Consider the following 13,054-nt stretch of genomic DNA (forward strand, 5'->3'; position numbering starts at 1 on the left):
CGGCCAGGGATCGAACCCGCGACCTTCCACACTTGTAGCGGGCACTCTACCACTAAGTCACTGAGGTGGTCACTTGCTAACTCTACTGCATTATCTGGTAACAATATGTTAAGACATTAAAACTTTAATTTTCTTTTACTGTATTTGTTTTAAATGTCTTACAACTAAACAAGTAATACAATTTTCTACTTTTGAATGTAATCATAATACTTACTATTTACACAAGCGAATCTTTTCATTTATGTGCGTGATAAATTGAATGGTCGTAACAGACTAAACCAATTACATGCTTGCTTTTTTATATAAACAGATAAGACGTAAAAAGTGTACCCGATTTATCTCTTTATCTCTAAAAAATCCGGTTAAATTAAAAATAATTGCAGACAGTCTATAGTAGTTATTGACAGTTTTTCCGGCTGATATAATCCAATGAAAATGTGTTTTTCTTTCCTGTAACCAAAACAGTTTGTATGTTTTACTTTGGAAATTAAGTGCAACTTGGATACATGTACCAGAGAGGACTGTGTTAAAAGTTTCTATAAAATCGCAAGTTTGTTGAAACAACCTATAATAATTATTGAATATGGTAATAACCTAAAATTGTACATCAAGACCTTAATTATTGCGGTTTTGTTAAAGATCTTAAGTAGTTTAAAAAATTTTGATGTGAAATTAGTCTTTATTTGTGAGTTCATCTAAAATCAGAAAACACCGAAAGCAATACAATTAAAAGAAGTTAGTGTTATAACAAGTATCTCAGTGTTATCTTAAATACTCATGTCAATTATTATTCGTTTTTGTGTTGCGTGACATTCCTGGTGCTGTTAGAGTATTTCGTCAAGAACCATAAACAGATAAAAAATGATGGATTATATGAAAGGTAAGACGACTTTTCTATATTGCATTTTCTCATTCCAATTACGCAGTTTCTTCTTCACAAGGATAATCGCAAAGTATTCATGTTTCTGCATTTCTAATGAATTTGAAGTAGATTCGTACATTTTATGGAAGTTATTTATGAAAAGCTTGTATTTTGATGCTACATTATCATATTTACTGTTTTATCAGCCGCCATTTTAGACGATTTTCTTGTTTCAGATATCTATATCTTTATGAGTATTCACACTGGATGTTGTATTAAACTAGTGAATATTTAACTGGTTGTATCAAGAAACCCGTTTATTGCCTTTCCCACAGGTGGTCTTTTTATGCAGGCTGTATGGTCGATTACCAACTTTTTTATCGTTATACCTCACTTTTTTGATTGTCAAAAGATTTTTCAACCTCTTTGACACGTGACCGAGCGAAAGTGACTGTCAGGTCATGTGACCGCGCTGATCTCTTGAATGTCATATAAAGGCAATAAACTGCTACAGTTTTTAGCAAGATAATTGCCTCCCTTGTATACAAAGAGTGGTGACGTCACTATTTCATGTGTACATGCGATTACCGCGCTAAAAATGAAACTGTTGAAATAAATGAATTGAAAAAACATAGTTTTTATTTTTTAAGTACTAAACTTTGTTCGGTATAATAACATAAATATCATATGACAGCGTGTGTGACATTGATATTGTCAACCCTCGAAATAGAATGTCACCACTCGGTTAATATCTGCCATCAGGTTGACAACATTAATGTCACACAAGCTGCCATATGATATTTAAATCACGTTAACGTGCGGTGACGTCAGTGCTTTTTGTTGCGATAAAAAAGAGCTGTACATATTTTATCAACTGTTTTAGATTAAGGGCACATTAGAATCGAAATAACTAATAGAAAAATCGTGCTTTAACACTATTGATACATTCGGGTGGTACTTAAAATAATTATTATAATATATGATAATTATATTTTTTACGCCCGGCGTATAGCCGCCCAAAGCGTGAGATTATTTTATTACGTACAATAAAAGCCGATTTTTCACAAAACACAGAAAAGGAGTATGTATTCAAAATAGAGGGTGTGTACCTTAACACATGTCGTATATTTTGGGCAAAAGGGCACCAGCATTAACATGACTTAATAATATCGGTGTGAGAAATATTCTCAAGTTGGCAAAAGTTTATTACACATTCATTACACTATTCCTTCCCAAGACTGCAACTTTTCTCGCAAACTGCCGTTAGAATTATGCAAAAGTAAATAATTTGTTACATTAAAAATATTTTAACATGTTTAAGAAACTGTATTTTAGAGAATTCACTGAATTGCTTTACATTTTTAAATAATCGTATATGTGATAACAGCAGGTGTTAGTTTTATTATTTTTGTTAGATTTTACATTTCATCATTTTTTTTATTTTATTAGATGTACAACGCCATTGAATATGTCATTATGCAGAAAATAGGCGTTTAATCAAATGAACAAGTTTCAGTTTCACACTGAGCTAAATCTAGTCAGATAATTGATGGTTCTCACTCTAACTGAATATTCTGTTAGTAGTTTAGCATTATCCTTAAAGAACTGGGGACGCATGGTATACGCCTATATCCATTTTATTTGGAAAAGTCGCAAAATATCCCTTGTCATGTAGTAGAAAAAATACCTATTTAATGTTATTAGGTGTGCTATTAGAAGGTTTTATATACACTATGACCTAAATCCTTAATAAATACGCTGATATTCCCTTATTTGGGATGGTTCAATAACAATAATTACATTGCGTGTTTGGTTAAAAAGGAGCGCTACCAGACATTTAAAAGAAATGATAATGATAATTGAGATTGTAGGGAGAAGGTAACCTTCTTTTATGTATTTATGAAATTAATGCGAATACTAGCAATGAAGACATCGAATAAAATATCAATGTTAGTATAATAAAGGGAATTCCAATAGTTTTTATGCACACCCTTCTGCGCCGACACTTTCTATGGAAAACTGAAAGAAGGGACTCGTAATATGATTAAAGAAAGAAGACATTCAACAAAAGGTATCAAATACTTATTCAGCCAAACTTACAATTATATACAAATATAAGAAGGAATTCGGAAATATGAGTTAAAGGAACAATCACATATTCTTTTGGCACCTTTAATTGTAAAACGTCTCCATAAGAGATATTTTTCAGTTGTATAGAAAGAAGATTACAACATTCAATCTCTTAATAAAATTTGCGTCTGACGGAAGAGGGGGAGGACTCTATGATGAGCAGTTTTTTAAATCCTACCAGGACTGAACTGTTTTGATATTTGTCTTCTGGCCTGTTTCGTCGGGCCCTTAAGGGTGTTTCTCTTGTTGCTCTGTCTTCTGAAAAGGCATTGAGTACATACGTTTTTGGTTCTTAAGGTTTGCTTTTTATATATTTATACACGAGCATTTTAGTGTTTTACATGCCATGCCTTTTTTGTTTCCATTACGTGTGTTAGAGATTCACCTGGAGGGGATTACTTTTATTTACACTGTCCCATGTCTTTGGAACATGGTGGGGGTAAGCCCCACTGTGTTCCTTTGTTTGTTCGTTTTGTCCTTGTGTGTTGACTTTGTGTGCGCGCGTGTGTGTATGCTTATTGTTCGTCTTGTCCTTATGTGTTGGCTTTGAGTGTGTGTGTGTGTGTGTTTTTCGTTTTGCCCTGATGTGTAAGCTTTGAGTGTGTGTGTGGTGCACGCGTTTGCGTGCTGGGAGGTTCGTTTTGAGGAGGCTGCGCTTTTGGTGCGTGGCACTCCCTGTTTGATATTTTTCTTTGTTCTTATAGGTTTTTTTTCCTTTTATAGAATTTTTTCAATTCACATATATGATAGAAAAAATTGTGCTGAAAACAATGAACAAATAAAAACAATGGGTCACAATGCTTGTTTTTGTGAAAAGTTGTTTTTAGCACACACACTGTTGCTGAAACTGTCAGCGATGTTTCAACATTTTCTTAATTTTCTGCTTTTTTATAAATACCAACCAAAATATACATCAAGACACCACAAGAAAGGTTTTATTATATACTAAATTTTGATGTAATAGTCATATTTCTAATACTATATCTTTACAATAATGGGTACAAATAAAAAAATATTGTTTCGTATTCACTTTTGTGAACGGTTTTCAATGAAAAATTCCCATAGTGAATAATACGTTTTTTAATTTTGAAAATGGAGAATAGTAATGTGACGATTTTCGTTACAGGTCCACTGCCTTAAAGAAATTATAAGTATAAGGTGTTTTATTTATAATTATTATTGTTAATAAGGTAAGCGGATAACTTGAGGTATTGACAAAACTGTTAATGGACAGATACCTGTATCATCTGGTGTAATGCTTCCAATATATTGCAGATTATTGAATTATGTTTTGGTACTCGAATGATTCCAAAATCCAAAATTTTGACTATTTGTATAATTGTTAAATTCATATGACCCTTATCTGAGATATAAACTTTTTTTTAAAGTGTAGCTCTTTTTCACTATACGTTTAACCATTTACCATTTCTGAAAAATATGGGCTGTTTATAATTACAATATCATCAAGATACCTCGACGTTTCATTAAAAGCTTCAGTAATATCAAATTTGGTCTCGGGGGACAAACTGAACATGATATCACATTCATGCATGTAGAATTATAAGAATAAATATTAGGGTGCAGTTAGTTCCAATCGGAATACCAATTACTTGTCTGTAAGTGTTAATATATTTGTTGAAATATTCGAGAATTGATAGAATATACTTTAAAAAGGTCTAAGTTACCACCATTTTGGTGTGATTTGTTATATTATATACATGTTTCAAAAGATTTTATATATCAAGATTTTAGAATTATAGAATTTATTAACATTATATTATTATTATTATACCAGATTTATATTATTATACCAGATTTAACATGACCTAAACTGTAACCTAATAGCAAATGCATGGTTCATGCATGGTTCTAACTCCACTAATGTAACTTGTGATAGAACCAAAATATTTAAAAGGATTAGCTGAGGAATATTGAATATGACTGCAATGTTTCCGTAGAGGTCGGTAATATTTCCAGGTTAAAATAAAGACAAAACAATACAAATGACTCCCAATGAAGCTCGAAAAGTGATTAAAACTGAAAAAAGTAACAGTTTCATAAATTGTTATCCTGAAGGGAATACTATAATAGAGATTTCTCTGATCCATTGAATAAAAGGATAACTTACTTAATGGAAATAATGAGGTTATCATATTTTCAAATTTAATTATTAGATTAAAACTAGTTTTGAGTTCGATCATAGTCAACAGAATATGTATAGCATGTCAATTCTTTTTATATCAAATTACCAGATTCTGCCATAATTATAACCTCAATGCAATCCAGACCATAAATAGTTCATATCAAGTGCCTTGCTAATGAACTAATTTCAATCTTACTGCGATTGTGTTTAGTTCACAAATTCAAAACAGTGTAACGGAAGAGTAAGAAAAATAAGTTTAAGTTTATTAAAAAGAAAAACAAAGAAACCAGACACTCCTTATTTTTTGTATCGCATGAACATATTGTTTTAAAATGTGCATTCGTCTGTAAATATATTTTTTCTTTTGTTTAACGTCGCACCGACACACACATAGGTCATATGGCAACTTTCAAGCTTTAATGGTGAAGGAAGACCCCATCTATCCTCTGTGCATTATTGCATCACAGGCGGGCACCTGGGTAGAACCACCAACCCTGCCACTTAATACGGAAGCCCTAGAGGGACACTTCACTTCCGTATTTCCTACTTTTGACTTCTAAATGTTGCACTTCTCACTTCCAACTTCCTGACTTTCAACTCCTGACTTTCATCTCCAGGTTTCTAATTGCCACATTCTTTCTTCTGACTTTCGAAAAGGGAAAGATGTAAGTCAGAAGCTATGAAGATGGAAGCCGGAAGTCAAGAACTTAGAAGTCAGAAGTGCAGAAGTTTGAAGTTGGAATTAAGAAATAAGAAGTTTGAAAGTCAGAAGTAATGAGTCAGAAATCAGGAAGTTATATATGGACGTCAAAAGTTGGCAGTTAGAGGTGTGGAATTTAGAAATCTGGAATCGAATATCAGAAGTCTTTAAACGAGAGGGCAGAAGTGCTAAAACCGTAAGTAAGAAATGAGAAGTTCGCAAAGTTTTAGTTAGTAGTGAAGAAATTGGAAGTCAGTAGTCGGAAGCGGTGTAGTTAGAAGTCAGAAGTGAGGAAATTGGAAGTAAAAAGTTTGAAAGATTGAAGTCAGAAGTCAGGCAGTTAGTGGTCAGAAGTGCGAATGTTAGAAGTTGAGAACTTTCAAGTGAGAAGAGCAGAAGTCAGAAATTAAAAGTACGGAAGTCAAATGTCTCTCCAGGGCCTTCATAACTGGATGAACCAACTATTGAAAAGAGGCTAAGGATGTTTGTAAATAAAAAAAGAACCCCAAAAGGCTTTATAATATGCCAGTGCATATTCTGGGCTGTTTTTAATTTGTTTACAGATTGCAAACAGATGCTTAATTGTAAACCGTATCTTTCAAACCACAATGCAAATAATGTGCTTTAAGTTCTTATTTTCATCTAGAGATTAACATATGATATCTATGCCTATGAAAACTACTATTATTATTTCGACACTCTTTTTCAGCATTTTACTAGCAGTCAGAACGGCATGATTTCCCCTCCTAATGGGACCAACATTGAAAAAGCTCTGGCGGTGACTCTGACACAGACACAGCGTATGAAGGTGAAAAACTGACACAGCTGACGACTCTGCAAAAGATATAGCGGACGAACCGGAAATAAAACTAATTTTATCCTACCCTCATACAAGATATAGCACAAAATTGGCCTGCCTAATAAACTTTGCTTTATCTATTCAGTGTCAAGATATCACTTTTGCGGGAACTTTTGAAATCACATATTTTATCAAAAGTTTGCACTGAAACCATCACCATTGTATTGGAAATGCTTGAACTTAGAAAATGAGTGGTAAAATTATAGGTTTTTATCCAGAAACAAAAATGTTATTGCTATTTTTCACTTTTATAGCACTTCAGTCGGAAATTTGAAAACACTTTTTTTCCGAATTTTTCATAGAAACCGTTATCATGGTATTGGAAATGTTCTAACTAAGAAAATAAGTGGTAATATCAAATGTTTTTACCCAGAAACAAAAAAGTTGTTGCATTTTTCAATTTTATTCATTAATAGAATTGCTGAGAATATTAGTTTACTGTCTGAAAAATTTAAATTTATTAGGCTCGTCTACGAAAAAAGCCTCGCCTAATATATCTTCTTCAACTCGCCTAATAAATTTAAATCTATCAGACAGTTACCTAATATTCTCCATGTAAATTGTATTGATTAAAATTTCGTTGATATAAGAATAAAGAAACCGAAAAAAAAGAAAGAAAGAAACGTAACACACGTAATAATACAAAAAAGAGAAGACAAACTAAGAATCAAAATGTAATAAAGCAAAAAGAAAATAGGGCTACATAATACATTTCCCTAGAAAATAAACTTCTTTCGAGTTTTTTTAACTCTTGCTTTTTGGCCCACTGCTTTTGAAAATCGACAGCTGAGCTATTTCGCCATTCATGTAAAGGTGCATTTTCATTTGACAAATATCATAAAAATGCCTATCTAATTTACCATGATAACTGACCAACCTAACTTATCTTTCAATTGTTTGTCTGACATGTTCGCGTCATTTTTAAAATCGATCGCCGACTGTACGGTCTAACGGTCTAAGTGTCTAGATAGAAAAGTTATTGTTTTCTTTTGTTTAGTTTAGTTTAATACAATACGAAACGAATCTACAGTGCCTATGGAAAACTAAAAGTTAAAAAGGAAATGGAAATGCATCAGTTAGAGACAGTAAGCAACAATTGTTTTAAAACCTTTAATGTTTAATGATAGAAAATCATGAAATAAAACTAACACGCTGTATAATAATCGTACATGGTTTTATGACTCTGGGTGAACTATTTTCGAAGATATTACCAACACAAACTTTTAACCACCTCATGTATTTTTTTTCATTAATCAAAGGAATATACTTCGAGTCCGGTTTAAATGAAATCTCAAACTAAACATTAGGTCAATACGCAACTTTACATGCTATACAACAAACCTCTAATGGTTTATGGTTTTAAAAGTCAAATACTTTTTGAGATACATACGACACAAACTTGCATCCAGTTTATGCATAGTTTTGATAATCAATGGTGACTTCTCTAGTCTGACTTAGAATTACGGAATAAAATCCCAAATAAACAACTTCTATGATAAATGATATTCCTACGATATTTAATGAACCTAGGCCAAATAGTTTTTGAGATATGTGCAACACAACATTTTGCCTTTTTATCAGATGCTTTTGACTAAGTCAAAGGTCGTAACTGTCGGGGAGTAACTTTCGTCATACTGAGTCTATTTTATCAAAATCAAGGTCTATAATACTGCTTTACTGATGAATCTTATGTATAATATTCAGGTACATTAAATATTTTCATTAAGTTTTCATTTACTTTATGCTATTTTTTTTCAGGGAGTTCCAGTTATGTAAGCAGGTTGGCAATTTACATTTAGAAGTATATTCAAATGATAAGCAGGAGACGTCAATGCCACTTGGCCGATGGGCAATTATATTGGCAAGTGGTTAATTTAAACAGTAGGTTGAAATTATTTGTCTTGCTTAAGGTTTGCTGAATGTAAGATCATTTGCAAAGCCAAATTTATGTCCAGAAACACTATATCAGATTAGACTATATTTCAGTGAGAAAATATAACATTTATAAACATTTTATATAGTGCATTAAAGGAGTTATTAGTTATCTATAAATACATGACTGTGTACATGTACACTAATACGTTTTTAAACACTTTGGCATTTTGTTTTACATTTTTCACGACAACTCGAATAATCACATAAGTACGGACAATTTTCAAAGAAAGATGGAACGAGCTTCAATTTTTCGCAGTTTTAATTTTTCGAGAGATCGTGCATTTTTAGGGAGCGAACATGATATTGTTTCCATTTTGTATACTTATTTTAACTGTTTTTAAGACACATTTCCAAATAATGCTATTCTGTAGCATGTATATGTCTACGAAAGTGGTACATTTATAAATCTGTAAAAGTAATGTTTTGCACAGGTTGAGTGTATGGGGTCTGCTCTGCTCTAATTAAATTTGTCATTAAAATAGTAGGTTGAAATTATTTGTCTTGCTTAAGGTTTGCAGAATTAAAGATCATTTGTATGTTTTCCCATTGTGCACGCGGTTATATCAATGTCAACAGAAATGACTACAATCACAAATATTTAAAAACTTAATTTAGTACTTTGTTTCTGTAAAGATATGGTGACTATTCTATTTCATACATATTTCGTCACAAGAAATGTCTTTTTTTTTCTTAAATGCATTTGTAATTATTCTGCACTGAATGAATCAAATGTGAACTGATAGGTGACATCTTTACAATATGTATAGTCCTGGATACGTAAAGCACAGAGTTCCGTCAGACTGTGTCTATTTTATCAAAGTCAAGGTCTATAATTCTGCTTTACTGATGAATCTTATGTATAATATTCAGGTACATTAAATATTTTCATTAAGTTTTCATTTACTTTATGCTAGTTTTTTCAGGGAGTTCCAGTTATGTAAGCAGGTTGGCAATTTACATTTAGAAGTATATTCAAATGATAAACAGGAGACGTCAAATCCACTTGGCCGATGGGCAATTATATTGTCAAGTGGTTAAATTAAACAGTAGGTTGAAATTATTTGTCTTGCTTAAGGTTTGCTGAATTAAAGATCATTTGCAAAGCCAAATTTATGTCCAGAAATACTACATCAGATTAGACTTTATTTCAGTGAGAAAATATAACATTTATAAACATTTTATATAGTGCATTAAAGGAGTTATTAGTTATCTATAAATACATGACTGTGTACATGTACACTAATACGTTTTTAAACACTTTGGCATTTTGTTTTACATTTTTCACAACAACTCGAATAATCACATAAGTACGGACAATTTTCAAAGAAAGATGGAACGAGTTTCAATTTTTCGCAGTTTTAATTTTTCGAGAGATGGTGCATTTGTAGGGAGCGAACATGATATTGTTTCCATTTTGTATACTTATTTTAACTGTTTTTAAGACACATTTTCAAATAATACTATTCTGTAGCATGTATATGTCTACGAAAGTTTTGCATATTTTGAAATGTACAGGTTGAGTGTATAGGGTCTGCCCAGCTCTAATTAAATTTGTCATTAAAATAGTAGGTTGCAATTATTTGTCTTGCTTAAGGTTTGCAGAATTAAAGATCATTTGTATGTTTTCCCATTGTGCACGCGGTTATATCAATGTCAACAGAAATGACTACAATCACAAATATTTAAAAACTTAATTTAGTACTTTGTTTCTGTAAAGATATGGTGACTATTCTATTTCATACATATTTCGTCACAAGAAATGTCTTTTTTTTTTCTTAAATGCATTTGTAATTATTCTGCACTGAATGAATCAAATGTGAACTGATAGGTGACATCTTTACAATATGTATAGTCCTGGATACGTAAAGCACAGAGTTCCGTCAGACTGTGTCTATTTTATCAAAGTCAAGGCTATAATTCTGCTTTACTGATGAATCTATGTATATATTCAGGTACATTAAATATTTTCATTAATTTTTCATTTACTTTATGCTATTTTTCTCTTTCAGGGAGTTCCAGTTATGTAAGCAGGTTGGCAATTTACATTTAGAATATATCAAATGATAACAGGAGACGTCTAAACACTTGGCCGATGGGCAATCTATATTGTCAAGTGGTTAAATTAAAACAGTAGGTTTGATAATTATTTGTCTTGCTTAAGGTTTGCTGAATTAAAGATCATTTGCAAAGCCAAATTTATGTCCAGAAATACTACATAAAAATTAGACTTTATTTCAGTGAGAAAATAAACATTATAAACATTTTATATAGTGCATTAAAGGAGTTATTAGTTATCTATAAATACATGACTGTGTACATGTACACTCATACGTTTTTAAACACTTTTGCATTTTGTTTTACATTTTTCACGACAACTCGAATAATCACATAAGTACGGACAATTTTCAAAGAAAGATGGAACGAGTTTCAATTTTTCGCAGTTTTAATTTTTCGAGAGATGGTGCATTTGTAGGGAGCGAACATGATATTGTTTCCATTTTGTATACTTATTTTAACTGTTTTTAAGACACATTTCCAAATAATACTATTCTGTAGCATGTATATGTCTACGAAAGTTTTGCATATTTTGAAATGTACAGGTTGAGTGTATAGGGTCTGCCCAGCTATAATTAAATTTGTCATTAAAATAGTAGGTTGAAATATTTTGTCTTGCTTAAGGTTTGCAGAATTAAAGATCATTTGTATGTTTTCCCATTGTGCACGCGGTTATATCAATGTCAACAGAAATGACTACAATCACAAATATTTAAAAACTTAATTTAGTACTTTGTTTCTGTAAAGATATGGTGACTATTCTATTTCATACATATTTCGTCACAAGAAATGTCTTTTTTTTTCTTAAATGCATTTGTAATTATTCTGCACTGAATGAATCAAATGTGAACTGATAGGTGACATCTTTACAATATGTATAGTCCTGGATACGTAAAGCACAGAGTTCCGTCAGACTGTGTCTATTTTATCAAAGTCAAGGGATATAATTCTGCTTTACTTATGGAATCGTATGTATGATATTCAGGTACATTAAATACTTTCATTAAATTTTCATTTACTTTATGCCATATTTTTCAGAGACTTTATGCTATATTTTCAGAGAGATTCACTTATGTAAGCGGGGTGTCAGTATTTAGATGGATCATCAAATGATTAGCAAGAGACGTTCAAAGCCAGCTAGTCTAAACACTTGGCCATAAAATGGCTTGACATTATTCTTCCTATTTTGTCGATACTACACTGTTGCATTGTATACAACTTGAGTGGCAAGTTTATATTTATACGAAGTGATCAATTCTGTAAAAGAAACGAAAAGAACTTCTATCACGGGTTCTATGAAACAATGTTTACTGAAAGAATATGAAAGAAGAAGAAAATAATCTTGACTTTCCATGTACAAATGAACTGTCTTAAAATCTGACATTGACGTTGCTAACGTTTGATAGAGTAGAAATGGCCTAAGCCCTAGAAGAGGGCCATCAGTTTAACCGGTTTAGTATATTCAAGTATAGGTAGTATTCAGAATCATTTGCTGATGTTTCTGCTGTTATTGATCGACCACACAATGAAACAAGTTATTATGTAAAGGGAATATGATGCAGATTTCTCAAATGATTACGAATCATAACCTTATAATATTTTGTAACACGAATTAGTCATTTTGTTCGCACGTGATAAACTATACAGAATAGATTCGACATAGATGTGTGAATATTGGTATAACAAGATATGTCTTGTTAAAACTACTGAATGTGCACACATAAATTAAAACCAGCAATTACATGATTACTAAATGAGTTCTGTCTTTCAGGTTTCTGTGTTCAGGATATTTCTGCTGAATCTGGGGCAGGCGGTATCCTGTCAGCTTGATAAAAGCGTAAGAGCTTCTTCTGTTTTTGAATTTGTGGAAGTACTCATTAATATTTCGTGTGAGTTCGAGTATTATATCTTATAATATCACAGTGCTTTCAACAGCTTTATTTATATAAATGAATAGAGAGGGAAATTTGCATTATCATTACGATTTTTCGAAGGTGCAGTTAAGGGAAGAAATATAAAAGTTACTATTCGGCATTCTTCAATATACATGTAAATCATTGTAGAAAATGTCGACCATGAACTCTCTGCAATATCTCAGTTCTGTATATACATGCATTATCACAAGCATATTAATTTTTTCGGAAAAACATCAACGTAATAATAAAATGATTTAAATAACATAAAATAATAATAATAAAGCACGATACGAATCGTAGTCAAAGTAATCGTAAAGAACTGTTATCGAACCTACGGCAACTTGTGCAGGAGTCAAAGATTTTACCACGTTGCCCATTTTAAGATATTATTATATTTAGTAAATGCAATGAATACATAAAGTTTAGTCAGCCTTATATGTAATTATACTATGAT

At 31.7% G+C, this 13,054-nt stretch overlaps 1 long non-coding RNA gene across 3 annotated transcripts; it reads left to right on the top strand.

The window, feature by feature from the left end:
• Positions 1-414: 414 nt before the first annotated feature.
• LOC128552862 (uncharacterized) lies at positions 415-12,991 on the top strand. Of its 3 annotated transcripts, XR_008369191.1 has the most exons (5): positions 415-880; positions 8,453-8,575; positions 9,553-9,675; positions 11,745-12,135; positions 12,456-12,991. It is a non-coding gene; the product is annotated as an uncharacterized LOC128552862 (long non-coding RNA). The 3 variants fall into 3 exon arrangements; XR_008369190.1 differs by having other exon boundaries at positions 416-880; positions 11,745-12,991; XR_008369192.1 differs by lacking the exons at positions 11,745-12,135; positions 12,456-12,991 and adding an exon at positions 10,639-10,681 and having other exon boundaries at positions 417-880.
• The last annotated feature ends 63 nt before the right edge of the window (positions 12,992-13,054 follow it).

This window comes from Mercenaria mercenaria, unplaced genomic scaffold (genome assembly GCF_021730395.1).
Source record: "Mercenaria mercenaria strain notata unplaced genomic scaffold, MADL_Memer_1 contig_3238, whole genome shotgun sequence".
In the NCBI taxonomy this organism is placed as follows: domain Eukaryota; kingdom Metazoa; phylum Mollusca; class Bivalvia; order Venerida; family Veneridae; genus Mercenaria; species Mercenaria mercenaria.